We start from the raw sequence: 16,075 nt of genomic DNA on the forward strand, positions 1-16,075 counted from the left end.
TGTACGTTGATGCATCTGCCCTGTTCATATATCCAAACCTGATGGCCTGTTGCCATCAATCAACCCTGCATGTTGTTGGACTGTGTATTGCTGTTCAAATTATGCATGTGTTATGCTCGCTGTTCAATGGTGTGAATATCTGGGTGTTTGGTTAATGGGAATACTAATGCATGCTGTTACAACTAATTGCGAATGGTATTGTATGTTACTAACCCAAACTGTCATGACATAATGCAAAACATAGGACGACAGGGAAGGCGGGTTCCAGTCGACCCACCTCTCCCACCTCAGCTGGCGAGTGCACCTGGCACTAGTGCCCAATCTGGACCCTCCTCCGGTGGCCCTGTGCCACCTGCGGGTGGAAGCGCTGCAGGGGATGGGGCCCATCCCCCCTCTGCAAGTGTGCCGGAGGAGAACCACCACTCACCCTCCGTAGCGTCCAGACTGTGGTGCGTAGGGAGATCCGGGACTCTGTTCTTGGGCCCCTACGCCAGCTTGAGGCACAGGTGGCACAACTTGCAGGCATGCCTGTTGCCCGGCCTGCACAGCCTCGTCCTGGGCAGTGAAGGAACAGTGGCAACTGCCCATGGGTGGGGATATCAGTTCCACTGTTGCCATCTGTGGGCTCATGGGCTCTGGATATCCAAACATCCATCCCTGTCAATTGTGTAACCCCCCCACACATGTCATACACCGCCCCTGTATGCATCTTGTTTGTCTTGTCTGTTGACCTACCCAACCTACCTCCCCAGCTATACCGACTTCCTTTACCTGACATACCACTCTCACCTGAAAAAAAAAAAAAGGCACTCTGTACCCACAAAAAAATGATGCCCCATACATAGCTGCCCATTCCGCACACATGTCTGCTGGACATGGAAACTATCAATTACAATTGGCTGTACAACAAGTATTATTGTTGTCCTGACACCTCTCTCAGGGGTGGAAGGTTTCAAATGTCACACCAAATTACAAACATATGCACAGCTGTTGCTGATGAAGAAATGGGCAGCTATGGGCCTTACCTACATCCCTCCTGCAAAACCCAAGCTTGTTTCCCTACTGTCTTACCCTCTTTGTGACCCCTTTTTCACCACTTTCCTGTCTCCCCATTTTCATTTCTTTCAAAGAAAATAGTGCGGGTGTGTGCCAGAGTAAGCACTGTTAAGCGGTTGTAAGCGGGTGTGCGTGGAGCTGAACGCCAGTGCGCATGCAGGAGCTCCGTGAAAACCAGCGCTAACCCGGTTACAACTGCTTAAAAGTGCCTTAGCCACTCTGATTGACAGGTCCTGTAGTCAGTTCAAAAGCAAAATAAAATCCCACTGTCAGTCCTGAACCCAGGACCTTGGAAACAGTAGTCTGCATGACTTACCACTTAGCCATGACTGTTATACAAGAACATTGTGCTAAAATAAATATATCATGTAATAGTAGGAATTAATGTAAAGGGAATATAGGATGTGTAGTACACAAAGCATGTCATGTTTACTTACTGTCAAATCTAGTGGATTTCTATAATAGTAGTGTGTGAACAGAAACAGCCATGCTAGTTGGTAGCTAGTAGGTAATAATGTCAGTTAATGTACATATATAAATGTATGTATATTTACATATATATATATATATATATATATATATATATATATATATATATATAGTTGTAGGTGTCAGTGTGCATACACACTTAGTACAGGAAACAGGAAAGAGGAATGGAGAAATGTGAATCTACAACACAGCCTGAATCATGAGAGAGATACTAACCTTTACACTCAAAGAACAGTGTCCACAGCATACCAGCATGGTCCCCGCCCTTACAGTCTGAAAGGGCAACGCCTATCTCACATACCCTTTTATAGCACTGTCCTGAAATCAAAGTGAGAACTACAATCAGTACACAACTGGCTGCATGCAATTAGCAAATGCTGGCTTACAATTGGTGCAGAGGCCATCACATGGACTTATGCAGATACCTACAAAAGCATCCTGTACTCCCACTCAACACATGCAATACTTTCATTGCACCGTCTGGAGGCAGACAGAGAGAGAGAGAGAGAGAAAAAAAAAAGAAAAAAAGAAAATAAGAACACAAACAAAAACACACATTACACAAAGTAAGTTGAAGCTGTCATCAGTGTCAGTATCAAGCTGGGCTAGCAGCAGCAGGAAGCTATAGTAACGGTAACGCAACCAGCTGCGACAAAGTAACAAGTTAATAGTCTTCATACTGTGAACCCTCCATATGTGTCATTGGTCTGTATCTATAGGTATGTCCATGTGATAAGTTGTGTGCACGTAGTTTCACCCAAAGGGGATGACTATACATTACATGTCATTCAGTGTTAGGCCATGATCCTGGCACCAGTTGGCCATTTCAGTGAGGCCTGTCTGTAGGATGTGTGTGTCAGCTGGTGTAACGACTATGGTGCTTAGTCCGCAGTCATCTGGGAACTTTGTCATCCACAACCTGCACATGTTTGCTTTCACATCTGAGAAGTAAATGCCAAACAAGAGGGGTCCTAGGACAGAGCCCTGTGGGATACCACATGTGACTGGCATTGAGTCTGACATGGCTCCCGCAATATCAATATTATGGATTCTGTATGTCAACCAGTGTGCAACCCATCATGTGACATATGTAGTAACATGTAAGCTAATGAGCTTGTCTATGATGCCTGAATGAAGTACTGTGTTGAAGGCCTTAGGCAAGTCCAGGTAGGCTGTATGGACTGCGTTTCCCTCATCAATGGCTGTAGTGACTGTTTTGAAAAGTCAACCAGGTTCAAAAGGCAGGATCAGCCCATCACAAAGGCAAACTGGGTGGGATCAAGTGTCTGCAGGTACCCAATATCGTTGTATATGCGTCCCATAATGTATCATTCCATAGCTTTGCAGACCAGGCTGGTTAAGTTTATGGGGCGGTAGTTCCCAGGGTCAGTAGAGGTGCCTCCTTAGTGGAGTGGGACCACTGTTGCTGTATGCCAGTGTTCAGGTACATATCCCGTAGTACGGCCAAGGTTAAATATCAGTCTTATATATGGTTGTATCTCCTCTTGGAGTTCACGTAGCACACATCCAGGGATACCATTAGGTCACATTGATGCTGTGTGTTCTGCTTTGCTGAGGGCGGCCCTCACCTGGACATCTGAGATGATAGGGAGGTTACATTCAGCTGTGATAAGTATTTCTAAGTGTGGGGGAGAAGGAGGGGGGATACGTGCACTGAACCTGTCTGCCAAAATGTTGCCAATATCTGTGTGTTCAGTGAATGTTAAGTAGGTGTGTAGTAACTCAGAGCATATCTGAGGCGTTTGGTCCATATGTCTAACATAACTGAAGAAGGCCTTGTGGTTATCTATAGTGTTCATGGCCATTTCCCTCCCAGAGTAGGCCGTGGATGTTGTTATGAGAGACCGTAGCTTATTACCAGTGCTGACCACAGATGCCTTCCCTTTATGTGAATCTGCTCTGTCCTGCAGTAGCCTCCTTCTATCGTTATACAATCTGCCTTTGGCTGGGGTCCACCAGACAGGATGCCTAACCTTTGTGCATAGGGTCTGGGTTAGAAATGTGTGTGCATGTTCCATGCATTCTTTGGGATGTCCATGGGAAGCATTTGCAAAGGGGTCAGCAGTGTGGGTTGTGGCTTCCACTGGCCCAGTGGACTGCATGGATACCATGTCAGTCCTAACAAGTGAATATCTGTCTAATCACATATATATCAAAGTAGTCTACTGTGCTGGTGGTGGTGGTGGTGGTGGGATATGTATATCCAGGCCGAGTAATTTGTGTCCAGATCACACTAGTGGATGGCGTTCCACATACAGTACCTTGGTATGAACCCCCAGAGTGAGGTTGTGCATTGGACCTGTCTCAGTGTGCTGACCGAAGGGGCATGCTACTATGTTGTATGGAATGTGGCAGGTATTGTTGCACAGGTGTTGGCTGAGCACTGATATCTGGCCATGTACTTGTGTATCTACCAAGAGACACACACGTGCTACATATGGGAGTAGTAGTATATCACTACAGTTGAGTATCATGTATAGTATGTGTGCCATATATTGCTGACATAGTCTGCTGATATCCTGTTTGTGTTTTCTTCCAGGGACATGGTGCGTCAGCGAAATCCTGCCTACTCTGCTGCAGAAGATGAAGAGATACACCAGAGCCTGGTGCGAGATTATGACATACTGTTTTCCCGCACCAGCCAGAATCAGCAGGAGAGGGCTGCACTGTGGCAAGACCTTGTCCGTAGGGTAAATCACATTGGCACACATAATAAGACATATGAGCAGGTACATCACTGCAGTGATTTAATCAGAAATGTCCGTCAGCGTGCGTCGGATATCCACAGGCAACAGGTCGCCACAGGACGTGGGGTGGCCACACATCCCCCCCTCACCAGACTGGAGGGGCTACTCCTAAGTGTTGTGGCGCCAGCCCAGGAACATCAACAGCAACACACCTGCATTATGATGGAGGCTGGATCCACACAGCAACAAGACATGGAGTGTGCAGGTAATATGCCATATGTACACTTGACTGTTCTGTACACTGTTAGTTTATGCATGTGTAAGGTGTGTCCGTGGTATGTAGCTGTCAATTTAGTATGTAATTGTGCAGGTGTGATATTGCCAATATCAGCAGCTGACATGTGAAAGGCAACTGGTGTACTACTGCACTGTATCATATGCAGTATCAATGGCACAGTTGTGCCCACTGACATTAATCCCCTCATTTCTGCAGGTCCCTCCAGTGTTACAGCAAGGCAGCCCATCTATGCTGGTGAGTGTGTTTTAGCAATACCTATAATAGTCCTGATAGTGCTAGTAATCCTAGTGTAACTCAGTAGTGCTCTGTGTGTATACTGCGGGGTGTGCATGTGTGCCTGTGTCCACGTGTGCATGTGTCCATGTGTCCATGTGTACACGTGTCCACGTGTGCCTGTGTGCATGTGTGCCTGTGTCCATGTGTGCATGTGTGCCTGTGTCCACGTGTGCATGTGTCCATGTGTGCACGTGTCCACGTGTGCACGTGTCCATGTGTGCCTGTGTCCACGTGTGCATGTGTGCCTGTGTCCACGTGTGCATGTGTGCATGTGTGCCTGTGTCCACGTGTGCATGTGTGCATTAGTGCATCACTGGTAACAATGTGTAGACATTGTAAACTGTGTTTCCTGTCTTCCTCCCACAGGTTCTGGTGCTGCTCTGGTGTCCTGCAGCAGGGAACCTGAATCTGGTGCCACAGGTACTGATAATGATGATATCTGTGTAATGGCACAGGAAGGTGTGTCAGGGTCCATCATTGGTCAGCCAATTGACAGTACACAGCTGTCAACCCCATCATTGCGCACAGTCATCCTGCCAGTACATCCTATGTCACCATTGTCCCTAGCTGATGGACAGGATACAGTGGGCATTGACCAGGGTAATGTGGTATCTGTGGCACATGCTTCCCCACACAGCAGCCATGGGCAGGGTCCTGCGATGGTACCACACAGACAGTTGCCCATGGGTTCTCGTGGGAGCATCCGTGGGTGTACTGCCTCTGGCAGACGTGCCCAAAGAGGTCTGTCAACCTCAGCTATGTTTCGGGCTGTCATGCAGGCACAGTCGCATATGGAAAGGTACACCAGACAGGGTCTGAGGGAGCTGAGAGCATGTCGCACAGCCATGACTGACAGTATACGTGACACCGCAGATGCTAGCCATAATTTCACCGATGTCATAGACAGACGTTGTGGGGACATATTACAGCAGTTCCACAACCACATGTCCATGAGCCAGGGCAATGGTGGACGGTTGCGGCGTCGACTTGGCCTTATGCCAGCAACAGCAGCAGCTGGCAGTCGGCTCGGATGACAACAGGCCCACGGATGCCCCCATAGTGCTAGCAGCAGCCCCAGCAATGCTGGGTCTGTGCTGTCATTGGAACACCCCAGGAGACCACGTGCCCGTGGCTCTGGACTGTCCCAACAGGGACCTGTGTCCAGTCAACACACTCCCGCTTCTGATGACAGTACCCAGTCTGGCTTAGTACCGGATACGGTCCGTAGCACCCCTGCCAGGCACAGGTACCATGTCCATGCCCAGAGACACTGATCTGTATGACCTGCCAGGTGCAGTCTGTGGCTGTCCACAAACTCCAGTATATGGCAGCCATGAGGTGGAACTGTGTGCATACATACACACATGCGAAATGTTAACACCTAGGGCTACCACATACATGCACACACTGCACCAACAGTGCCCCACCCTGTACTGCTGTCCCTCACCAACACACATACACACACATGTCAATTGGTGGTATCAGTGGAAGACTCAGGCATACCTAATTCACACCCTGTGCATATGATGAAACTGTGCCACCTCCTGCAATCTCCAACATCAGTGCAGGAACAGGTAAACACGTTGCTGATGCACAGGGTGACTACACAGAAGTGTATTACTAGTATCATGTTGGTAACAGTACAGTATGCTGATATGACTGTGTGTATATCCCAGCATGCCTGATGCAGTAACTGTATGACTGTCCTGAATTGTTATCTACACCCATAGTAAGTACCATAGTGTAACAGCTGCACATTATTGCATACCGGTGGTAAGGATGTCAACAGATAGCCACATACATAGGTAGCACAGGGGAGAAGCTAATGCAAGTAGTGATACGCAATGATGGACATGTACAGTAATGGTGGCATGTTGCCCACAACGACTATGCAATGTGGATGTTTTGCATGTTGATATGTGTGCAGTACCAATTTAATACAAATCACAATTAACTATGACATAATATCAGTTCTACCATGGACATCTGAGCTGTGCATTCCTGGGTACATGTTGATAGTGCCTACATATTTGCACTGTTACCTACTGTAAGTGTTACCCCTTCTTTGTTGTACAATGGACTACTTCCAGCCCTGCTTACTGTAGCTTTGTTTGCATGCATGTTTGCTTGGGGTTCCCTGGAACACTGCTTCCACCTGCAATGCAGAGTTACAGAGCTTCTGTGGACTCTAAGTGACATCTTCATAGCGTACTATACATATGTCAATTTTCCACATGACAGAACGTCACTGTCTGTCCTGTTCGCATGTACGTTGCCTGTGACACATTGCACATGACTTACCTGGCATTTACCCACGTGTGCAGTCATATATGCCAGTGCTATGAAATCAGTAGCAGTACACCCACACATACTCACCTTCAGTATGTTGTTCCCCATTGGCCCTATGTGTTGGTAATCACCATGGCAATCACACTACTATGGTAGCATGTGCAAAGGTAACCTGAGAATCACCTCTATGGTCCAGTTGTGGTTTATGTGAGTCATGTGGCAATGTCACAGCTGCCACATGTATGCAGTCAACAATCTTCCCTGGCCAGGAACGTGCAACACGTGTGGGATGCCACCACATAGCCAATCTGGGGACTGAGCACTCTGAACCCAGTACTGCCATACCCTGTCAGGTGGCATGACATACTACAGTGACTACAATACCAGTCTGACATTGACCGGCACTGACAGCAATCCGAACACACTGGGGCATACTTGGAGACTCAGAATAGCATCCTGCCTGAGCATCACACACCTCCGCAGCTGGCACACAGGCATACGTTACGTCGGAACAGAGCACATGCCACACATAGCACACACATCCCATGTGCCACACACTCACAGCCTGTAGGGCTACACAACACACCTGCTACAGATGTGTCAGGTACCTCTCTTGGCTGCTGCAGTGGGGTCCCACTCAACAGGCTGTACATGGTGAAGGTCACAGTGATATGCCCGTGGGGCACTATGGTCCACCATAAAACACATGCATACAGGTCAGTCAGAGGCATGGACACATATGACTCAGTCATTGTCCATGCCACTATGGATTACCTGAGACATACCTCCCTGGACTACATGATAAGGAACATAGAAGAGATCTCTCAGCATGTGGCATGGGCCAGTATGAGCCTGATCTTGTTTGCCATCATACCCTCACCAGGTATACTACCACAATATGTAGGAAGGGTGTTCTATGTCTACATTCTGCTCAATCTCCAATGTCATTCATAGGGTATCCAATGGCTGTCAACATGTGCTTACATGCTAGGGAAGCCACAATAATTTGCGAGGGGCAGCTTGCACGTGACACCCATGGGCCATTGTATATTGGTGAACCCCCTTGATACACACATAGTGCCTTTTGCTGCAGGACACGGATTACATAGCCACCTCCATGGGTATCACACAGGATAGGGCACTAACAGTGATGCTACACAACACCAGCAGTGTACACCGCAAGATGCATGCACTGGACACTGTCCTCAGCACGGTGAACTGCAATATCTGTGCAGTACCAGATTCCTGATTCACGGCTCACAGGTGCAACCCATCACTGCCAGGTTATACCTCATACCATGCCTGTCGTCCCCTACACATGTAACACACATGGACAGGGGGGTGGTATCTCAAGGCACCACAGATACACACACATTTAGGTTGTTGGCACAGCATAAAGCATCAGGGCCTATCCACAAGCAGCTAACAGTGTGTTGGACTGCCTTCTGGTTCATAGCCTGGCACACACAACCCTCCCATACACAGGAAACCCACCTGTCCTCCCTAACAACACTGGCAATATGACAGTCTCTAGAAATGTCTTTATATGGCTGGACTGCATCCAGCCAAACATTGTGAGTGAGCATTACTGTAGCTACAACACACTAGCTGAAAGGTTCCCAGCATGTAGTCACTGAATTGCAGTGGAACAACATGTTACCACTCCCACAACAGGTGGGAACATGCAGCACCTGTCCATCGACTACATGTAGACTATATGGCCCAGACCAGATGTGTATCCCCTGCTGTTGGTATTATACCATATACAACCCACACTGTATAGACACATACCGCGTGCGGCCCCTGCACAGTAAGACACAGTCATAATGTTATACATTGCAAATACCATTTATCCACTTGAGGCACATGTCAGACATGGTAACTACTGAAGGTCACAGGTATATATGTGTATGCGTCACACACATACATCATGTGTGCATTGCCATTACTGGTTTAGGCAATGGCATGCATTGTTATGAACAACAACCCACACATGGTCATATTGTGTGACACAACCACACGTGGCAGTTGTGGGTTTCCAAAACATACCTATCTGTGCTCTGACAGTGGTAATAGACCCAGTAATGGAGTGCACTATTGGCATTACTGGGCAAGTAGCCCTGTTTGGCTGTACTGATAGTGTGGTGACATCCCCTATGTTTACTGGGGGAATATGCAGCATCTGGTGTATTGTAGTATTTGCCAAAAGGATCTGTTCTCTCACACTTGCAATTACACACACCCTACTACCCCCCCCACACAAACACACATTTGCCATTTTCAGGATTCATACCCCTACCTAACTATGTCATGACACGTGAGAGAGACACATTAGCGAAGCGCACTATTCGGATTACTAGGAAGTTCCTCTTCTCCGGCTGTACTTATAGGGTGCTGACATCATCAGTGTTTGGAAAGGGTAATGTGCATCATGTAGTGTGATCTCCTGATTGCCAAAAAGCACGTCTTTCATACAGCATTGCACACGCACAAACTCCCCTCATCCAAACACACACACTTGCCATTTGCATGTTTCAAACCCCTACCTAACTATGTTATGACACTTGAAACAGACGCATTAGCAGAGTGCGCTATTCGGATTATTGGGAGGTGTCCCTTCTCCAGCTGTACTTATAGGGTGCTGACATCATCAGTGTTTGGAAAGGGTAATGTGCATCATGTAGTGTGTTCTCCTGATTGCCAAAAAGCACATGTCTGTCATACAGAAATGCACACAGACAAACTCCCCTCATCCAAATACACACACTTGCAGGTTTCAAACCCCTACCTAACTATGTTATGACACTTGAGAGAGACACATTAGCAGAGTGCGCTATTCGGATTACTGGGAGGTTTCCCTTCTCCTGCTGTACTTATAGGGTGCTGACATCATCAGTGCTTAGATAGGGGAATGTGCATCCTGTAGAGTGTTTTCCCAGTTGCCAAAAGGGATATTTCCCTCACACAAACTTGCACACACACTAACCCCCCTCCACACACACGGGGCAGTTGCAGGATTCAAACCTCTACTTAACTATGTTATGACACTCATGACAGATGCATTAGCAGAGCGTGCTATTCGCATAACTGGGAGGTTTCCCTTCTCCTGCTGTACTTATAGGGTGCTGACATCATCAGTGCTTAGAAAGGGTAATGTGCATCCTGTAGAGTGTTTTCCCAGTTGCCAAAAGGGACATTTCCCTCACACTGACTTGCACACACACTAACCCCCCCTCCACACACACTGGGCAGTTGCAGGATTCAAACCCCTACCTAACTATGTTATGACACTCGTGACAGACACATTAGCAGAGCGCGCTATTCACATTACTGGGAGGTTTCCCTTCTCCTGCTGTACTTATAGGGTGCTGACATCATCAGTGCTTAGAAAGGGGAATGTGCATCCTGTAGAGTGTTTTCCCAGTTGCCAAAAGGGACACTTCCCTCACACAGACTTGCACACACAACAACCCCGCTCACCCCCACACACACACACACTGAGCATTTGCATGGTTCAAACTCCTACCTAACTATATTATGGCACTTGAGGGAGACGCATTAGCAGAGCGCGCTATCCAAATTACTGGGCATCTGTTCTGCACCTGCAGTATTTATAGGGTGCTGACATCTTTATTTCTACAGAGGTATGTACACCTAGTACTACCTGTCAGGTGGGGGATAGCATATATATGCATTTGCAGCCACCTACTTCAGGGTCAGATATGCACATCGCACTGGCAGGTTATGTTCTATACCATGCTTCGTGACCATAGGACTTGTAACACACAACACAACCAGTCCAGAACACCACTCCCACATCCAGGACACACACTTTGCTTCCCTGGGAACAGTGCCAGGATATGCAGGTGTTTACATACACCATTCCAGTTGTTAACATCAGGTACAGACATATTGTGTGTGGGAACTACTCAGGCCTCTACAACATTACCCTACAGCCACTACAATTTGTGGGTCCATGTGCTATGGCAGAACCACTCACCACAGCCACATGGGGGAATACATATTGCACCTGTCCATCTGCAACATGGGTACTCACTGTTCCACACCAGAGGTAGACCACCATTGTTGATATCTGACCATACCCACCTTTCTCTGGACATCCATATCCCATCCCCACCCCCAGGCAAGGTTGTCACTGCAAACAAACTGTATTTAGCACAAGCAGACTCTACACTTGTGAAGACTGGGGTGGACGACTTCAAAGGACCCATGCTGGGGGACTATACTGGCCACTCTGCATAATCCTTGTCAATTGCATTCTATGAGCATGTGTAAGGTTTGCATTGATCATGCTATCCCACATATACCCATGACTGCTCCACAACAGGACACCTGTCAGGTATACACCAGCCATATATGAGCCGTCCAGCAGACAGAGTGAGCTAATACATTGCAGAGCTGTAGCCCACAGAGGGAGGACATCTCTGAACAGTACCGGCATGACACTTCAATCCCACATAATCATCACAACACAGTGTTGAAAGTGGAATTGTCCAGACAATGCAGATAGGGCTCCCCTCAGTCTGTTATTGACGCCCACTTACTGTTAGAGGTCCTCAGCAACCCTCTTCCAGCACACACCAACAACATGGATGTGGCCTAGCACATTCAAACCCTGGGATCTCCACTGTGTCCCTGCTTGACAAAGGTACAGCACACTAGCCTCACACGTTGCCTTATGTGACCTACTTTACAGTGGCACAGTAGCCTACTGTACTGGGGATGCAGATGCCAAGCACACTCTGACTAAGCTGTCATTCCCTAGGGCAAACAGCCTAGTATTGACCTCTACACCCATATGTTTAATTGTCAGATGCATAATATTTGTTGCTGTTAGACTGTTTGCAGGTCTTTATTGCCATAGCATTCCCTGTTCCTATGAACAACTTGTGTATCTGTGGAAGATGTTTGAATATGAGGGCGATCCACTATATCACTTATGTCTCTGTAGTCATTTACTGTGTGCACTGGGCAGATTGCTGTGTTGTGGTTGGTTCCTGGAATGACACGTACAAATACCAGATATGTGTGGCCAACTGCTAAATGGAGATATGGCCTAAGTGTGTGAGCATGCCCAGTTCAGCCTTTCCATGGCATGTTGTCTGGCATATGCCTCATTTATCAAAGTGTGCGAGCATGCCCAGTGTGAGCTTTCCATATGTTGAACTCTGCAGTCCACCACATATTTGGGTGAGTGTGAACTTCAACAATATCTCACGTTTATGGTTGTGTGTTGGGTGTCATGTTGTGTACTTACTGGCCAACTGCTTCATGTCTGACCACAACAGGGATTATACTGTGCCTGCAGGGATTGCATGGGATACTTTGCATACAGTTGTCAACATCCTTTCATAATGACCTAACACTGTAGTACCGTATAGTGTACTGGTTCAGTACTTTCACTGTGGTGGACAGTATCCTGGGCTTTAGTCCTATCACTGCTTGACATCTTCATAGTGAGCACAACAGACTGTGCAGGGGCCAGTTGTGCACATATGACCATGTTGCATTATGTTCAGATATGGACTACCTACACCAGGCTTGTCCAACATTGGTAGTGTATTCCACAACATAGGTGGACATTGGCAAGCACTAGCGATGTGCCCTAGACCATTTCTGATGCTAGTCAGAGAGTGTGTTTGTCCTTCGACACACATTGTAACTGGAGTTTGCCATGACATATGTCATGGTTAGTATACTGTGCCTCCGTCTACCTGTGACATAACAGTGATACCCAGGGTAAACCTACCATCTCCCATCCACTCATCAAGATTCCTCTTGAGGGGTGTCGATGGGTGACTCTCGGGCTAACCTGTACTGGGAGTTTACTCAAGAGTGGGGGTGGCTTCTGTGTTATGGATCATTCAGTACAGCTTGTCCTATGTATGTCAGTGCTGGGGTTCAGGTCTCTCATGTGCATAGCTCACTGCCATTCAGATTGTACAAGGTGCAGCATGTTCATTGATTCCAGCTTGGACATGGCTTCATACATCAGGCACAGCTTGCCTCTGGGTGGGCAGTATGGCAGTGTGTGGAGCTGCAGTTTGTTTAATCAGGCAACACATGGCATCTGTTCATGCTCTTTGCTACTCCTGGTGAGGTACTGTTGTGGACTTTACAGTTGATGGAGGTGTCTGCTGAGGTACATCCCACAGGGGCTATTGTAGTCAATTGTGACACTGATGAAGGATGACTGCAGAGCCACAGTGACCTCCCCTTATCTAGATCTGACAACCTTCATGACTGGGTGGGTATACGGTATGTTTCTGTGAACACTACAGCCACATGTTTGTCCAATGCAGGATATCTATCACCTTGTGTCCCCAGGTCTCTCATTACATGTTAGGTACGTAATGGGTTAACACCTGTGTGGTAATTGGTGGACACTTACTGTATATCCACGGTGGTTGTCTATACACATTTCTGCAATTAGCTTGCTGACATGGCTATGGCACCAGTTTGTCTGTTTCTATGTGGCCCTTTTGTGGGTTGCTTGTGTCAGCTGGGGGTCAGATATGGTGGGCAGTTTGTACTCCTCTGCATACATGTTCAGTCACAGTCCTTCCATGTTGGCCTGTACCTATGGGACATATATACGGAACGGGGGAGGTCCCAGGACCAAGCCTTGTGGGATGCCACTTAATCTGGTTTGTAGTCTGACATGGATGCAGCATGTCTGACCATGTCAGTTCTGTCCTTGGTCTGGTTTGCAACCCCTCTACTGACATAGGGGTTTATATTTAAGCTGGTGAACATATCCATACTGAACACGTAGGGTATTGTCTGGAAGCATTTGCACGGTCCAGCTACGCTGTGTGGACCACATTGCCCTCATCGATGACCATAATGACTGTTTCAAATGGGTCAAACATGTTTAGGGGCAGGATCTGCACTTACGACAGCCACACTGGGTAGGGTCCGGTGTCAGTAGGTCCCCGATAGCTTTATGTCTGCGGTACATGCTGATCCTTTCCATAGCTGTGCAGACCAAGCTTGTCAGGATCCTGGGGTGGTAGTTTGCAGTATCCATTCAGGCAACACCTTTGTTGTGAAGGACCACTGTTGTTGTACGCTGCTCTTTGGGTACATATCCTGTGGTAAGGCTGACACTGAGCAGTAGTGTGATTTGGCATTCCATTCTTCTTGGAGTCCATGTTGGCCTCAGCCCAGGACACCATCTCATACCTTTGCTGCTGTGTGTTTTGCTTTGTAGATGATGGCTGTTACCTCAGCATCTGCAATGTCAGGGGGCCAGCAGTCTGCTGGGATAGATATTTTGCATTCTGGGGAGGGGGGGTTTGCACTGCACCTGTCAGGTTGTATGTTGGCAATATGTTTGTGTGTGTTTGGTATGTTGTTTGTAGTATCTGTGTGATTCGGAGCATATCTGTGAATTCCCAACATGGTTCCTACCATCACTTGAGTAAGCCTTGTGATTATCCTTAGTGTCCTGTACAATTTGTATCTTCATAAGTTCATAGGTTCATACTAGGCTATCCACCCTAGGGCATTAGTAAGCCTAGCCAGAGTGTGTGTGTCTTCGCCCTTGCTATGTGAATATTATGGCCATTTATGATTTTCTTTACTGTGCCTCTGTCTGGACGTGACACAGTGAAGACCCCCAGTGTACATCTACGATCATCCATCCACTTGGCAATATTCCTGTTGAGGGGTGTCAGTGAGGGCTCTGCCTAACATGGAGTGGGATCCTGTTCCAGGGTGTGGGGAGCCTCTGGGTTATGTATCTGTCCCTCCAGCACATCCTATTTCATTATGTGTTGAGGTTGACATCTGTCACTCTCACAGCTCCAATGGCTTTGATTTCCTGGGGTGGAGCATGTCCATTACTCCTGTGTTGGACATGGCCTTGTACAACAGACATACAATGCCTCTGTGTAGGCAGTCTGTGACTGCATTCAGCTGGGGTGTCTACAGCCAGGCAGCATATGACATATATTTGACACCCTTTATCCTCTTGGTGAGGTACCTTTGAGGTCTTCCTAACCGCTGCAGGTGTCAGGTATGGTACATCCCATATGAGTCATTGTACTAGATTATGGGTCTGATAAGAGAACAGTACAGGGGCACAGTGACCTCTGTTGATGTAGATGTGAATCCTTTCATGATACGATGTCCAATATAGACAGTCTTCCTAGCCACATTAGCATTGTGAGTGTCACATGACAGGTTACTGTCGACTTGTGTCCCTAGGTCCCTGATTACTCCTTGCATACATAATGGTTTACCACCTATGTGGTAATTTGTGAGTACCTTGTTTGGTATTTGGTGGGACATTCATACTGTCCAGTGTCTTCAGGATGTCTGGGTGGGGTTCCTGTGTGTGAGAGTGTGGTCTGTCGCATGCTACAGACTATACAGCAATTTTGACTACAGTTAGGTGCACATGGGTGGTCTCCGCTGCTTTGTGCATTGTCAGTTACCTGGCCGTATGGGTGTCTGTGCTGCATATGGATACTCCCCCTCCTTTGATTTTTTGGTCCAGGTGTTGGGGCCATAACGCATGATATGAGGTATAACCTGGTAGTGCTGGTGTGCTGTCAGTAGGCTTGCAGCAGGTTTCCGTCACTGCACAGACATCGATGTTCTCCATACTGGGAAGTGCCTCAGGAGCATGCATATTGCAGTTTACACATCTGGCATTTGTCAGCATTACCCTTATGTTTCTTACCACTTATGTTTTCTAGGGTGGTGGGTTAGTCATTTTGGCCTTGCCCACGTACGGCTCTATGGAGGTGGCAAAGGCCTTATCCAGTATCCAGACGCCCAGGGGTAACAGGTGCAAGCCATCCCTGGAACAGCAGCATGGCTTGTCATGCATGACATCTCAAGCAGACAGACATTAGATCCTCTTGGACTGACAGCTGTAATTGTGCCACCTGTTAAAGCTGATCATTCTGTGTTTGTACTGTGGCATTTA

This window comes from Protopterus annectens, chromosome 16.part0 (genome assembly GCF_019279795.1).
Source record: "Protopterus annectens isolate FY-2018-M chromosome 16.part0, PAN1.0, whole genome shotgun sequence".
In the NCBI taxonomy this organism is placed as follows: Eukaryota; Metazoa; Chordata; order Ceratodontiformes; family Protopteridae; genus Protopterus; species Protopterus annectens.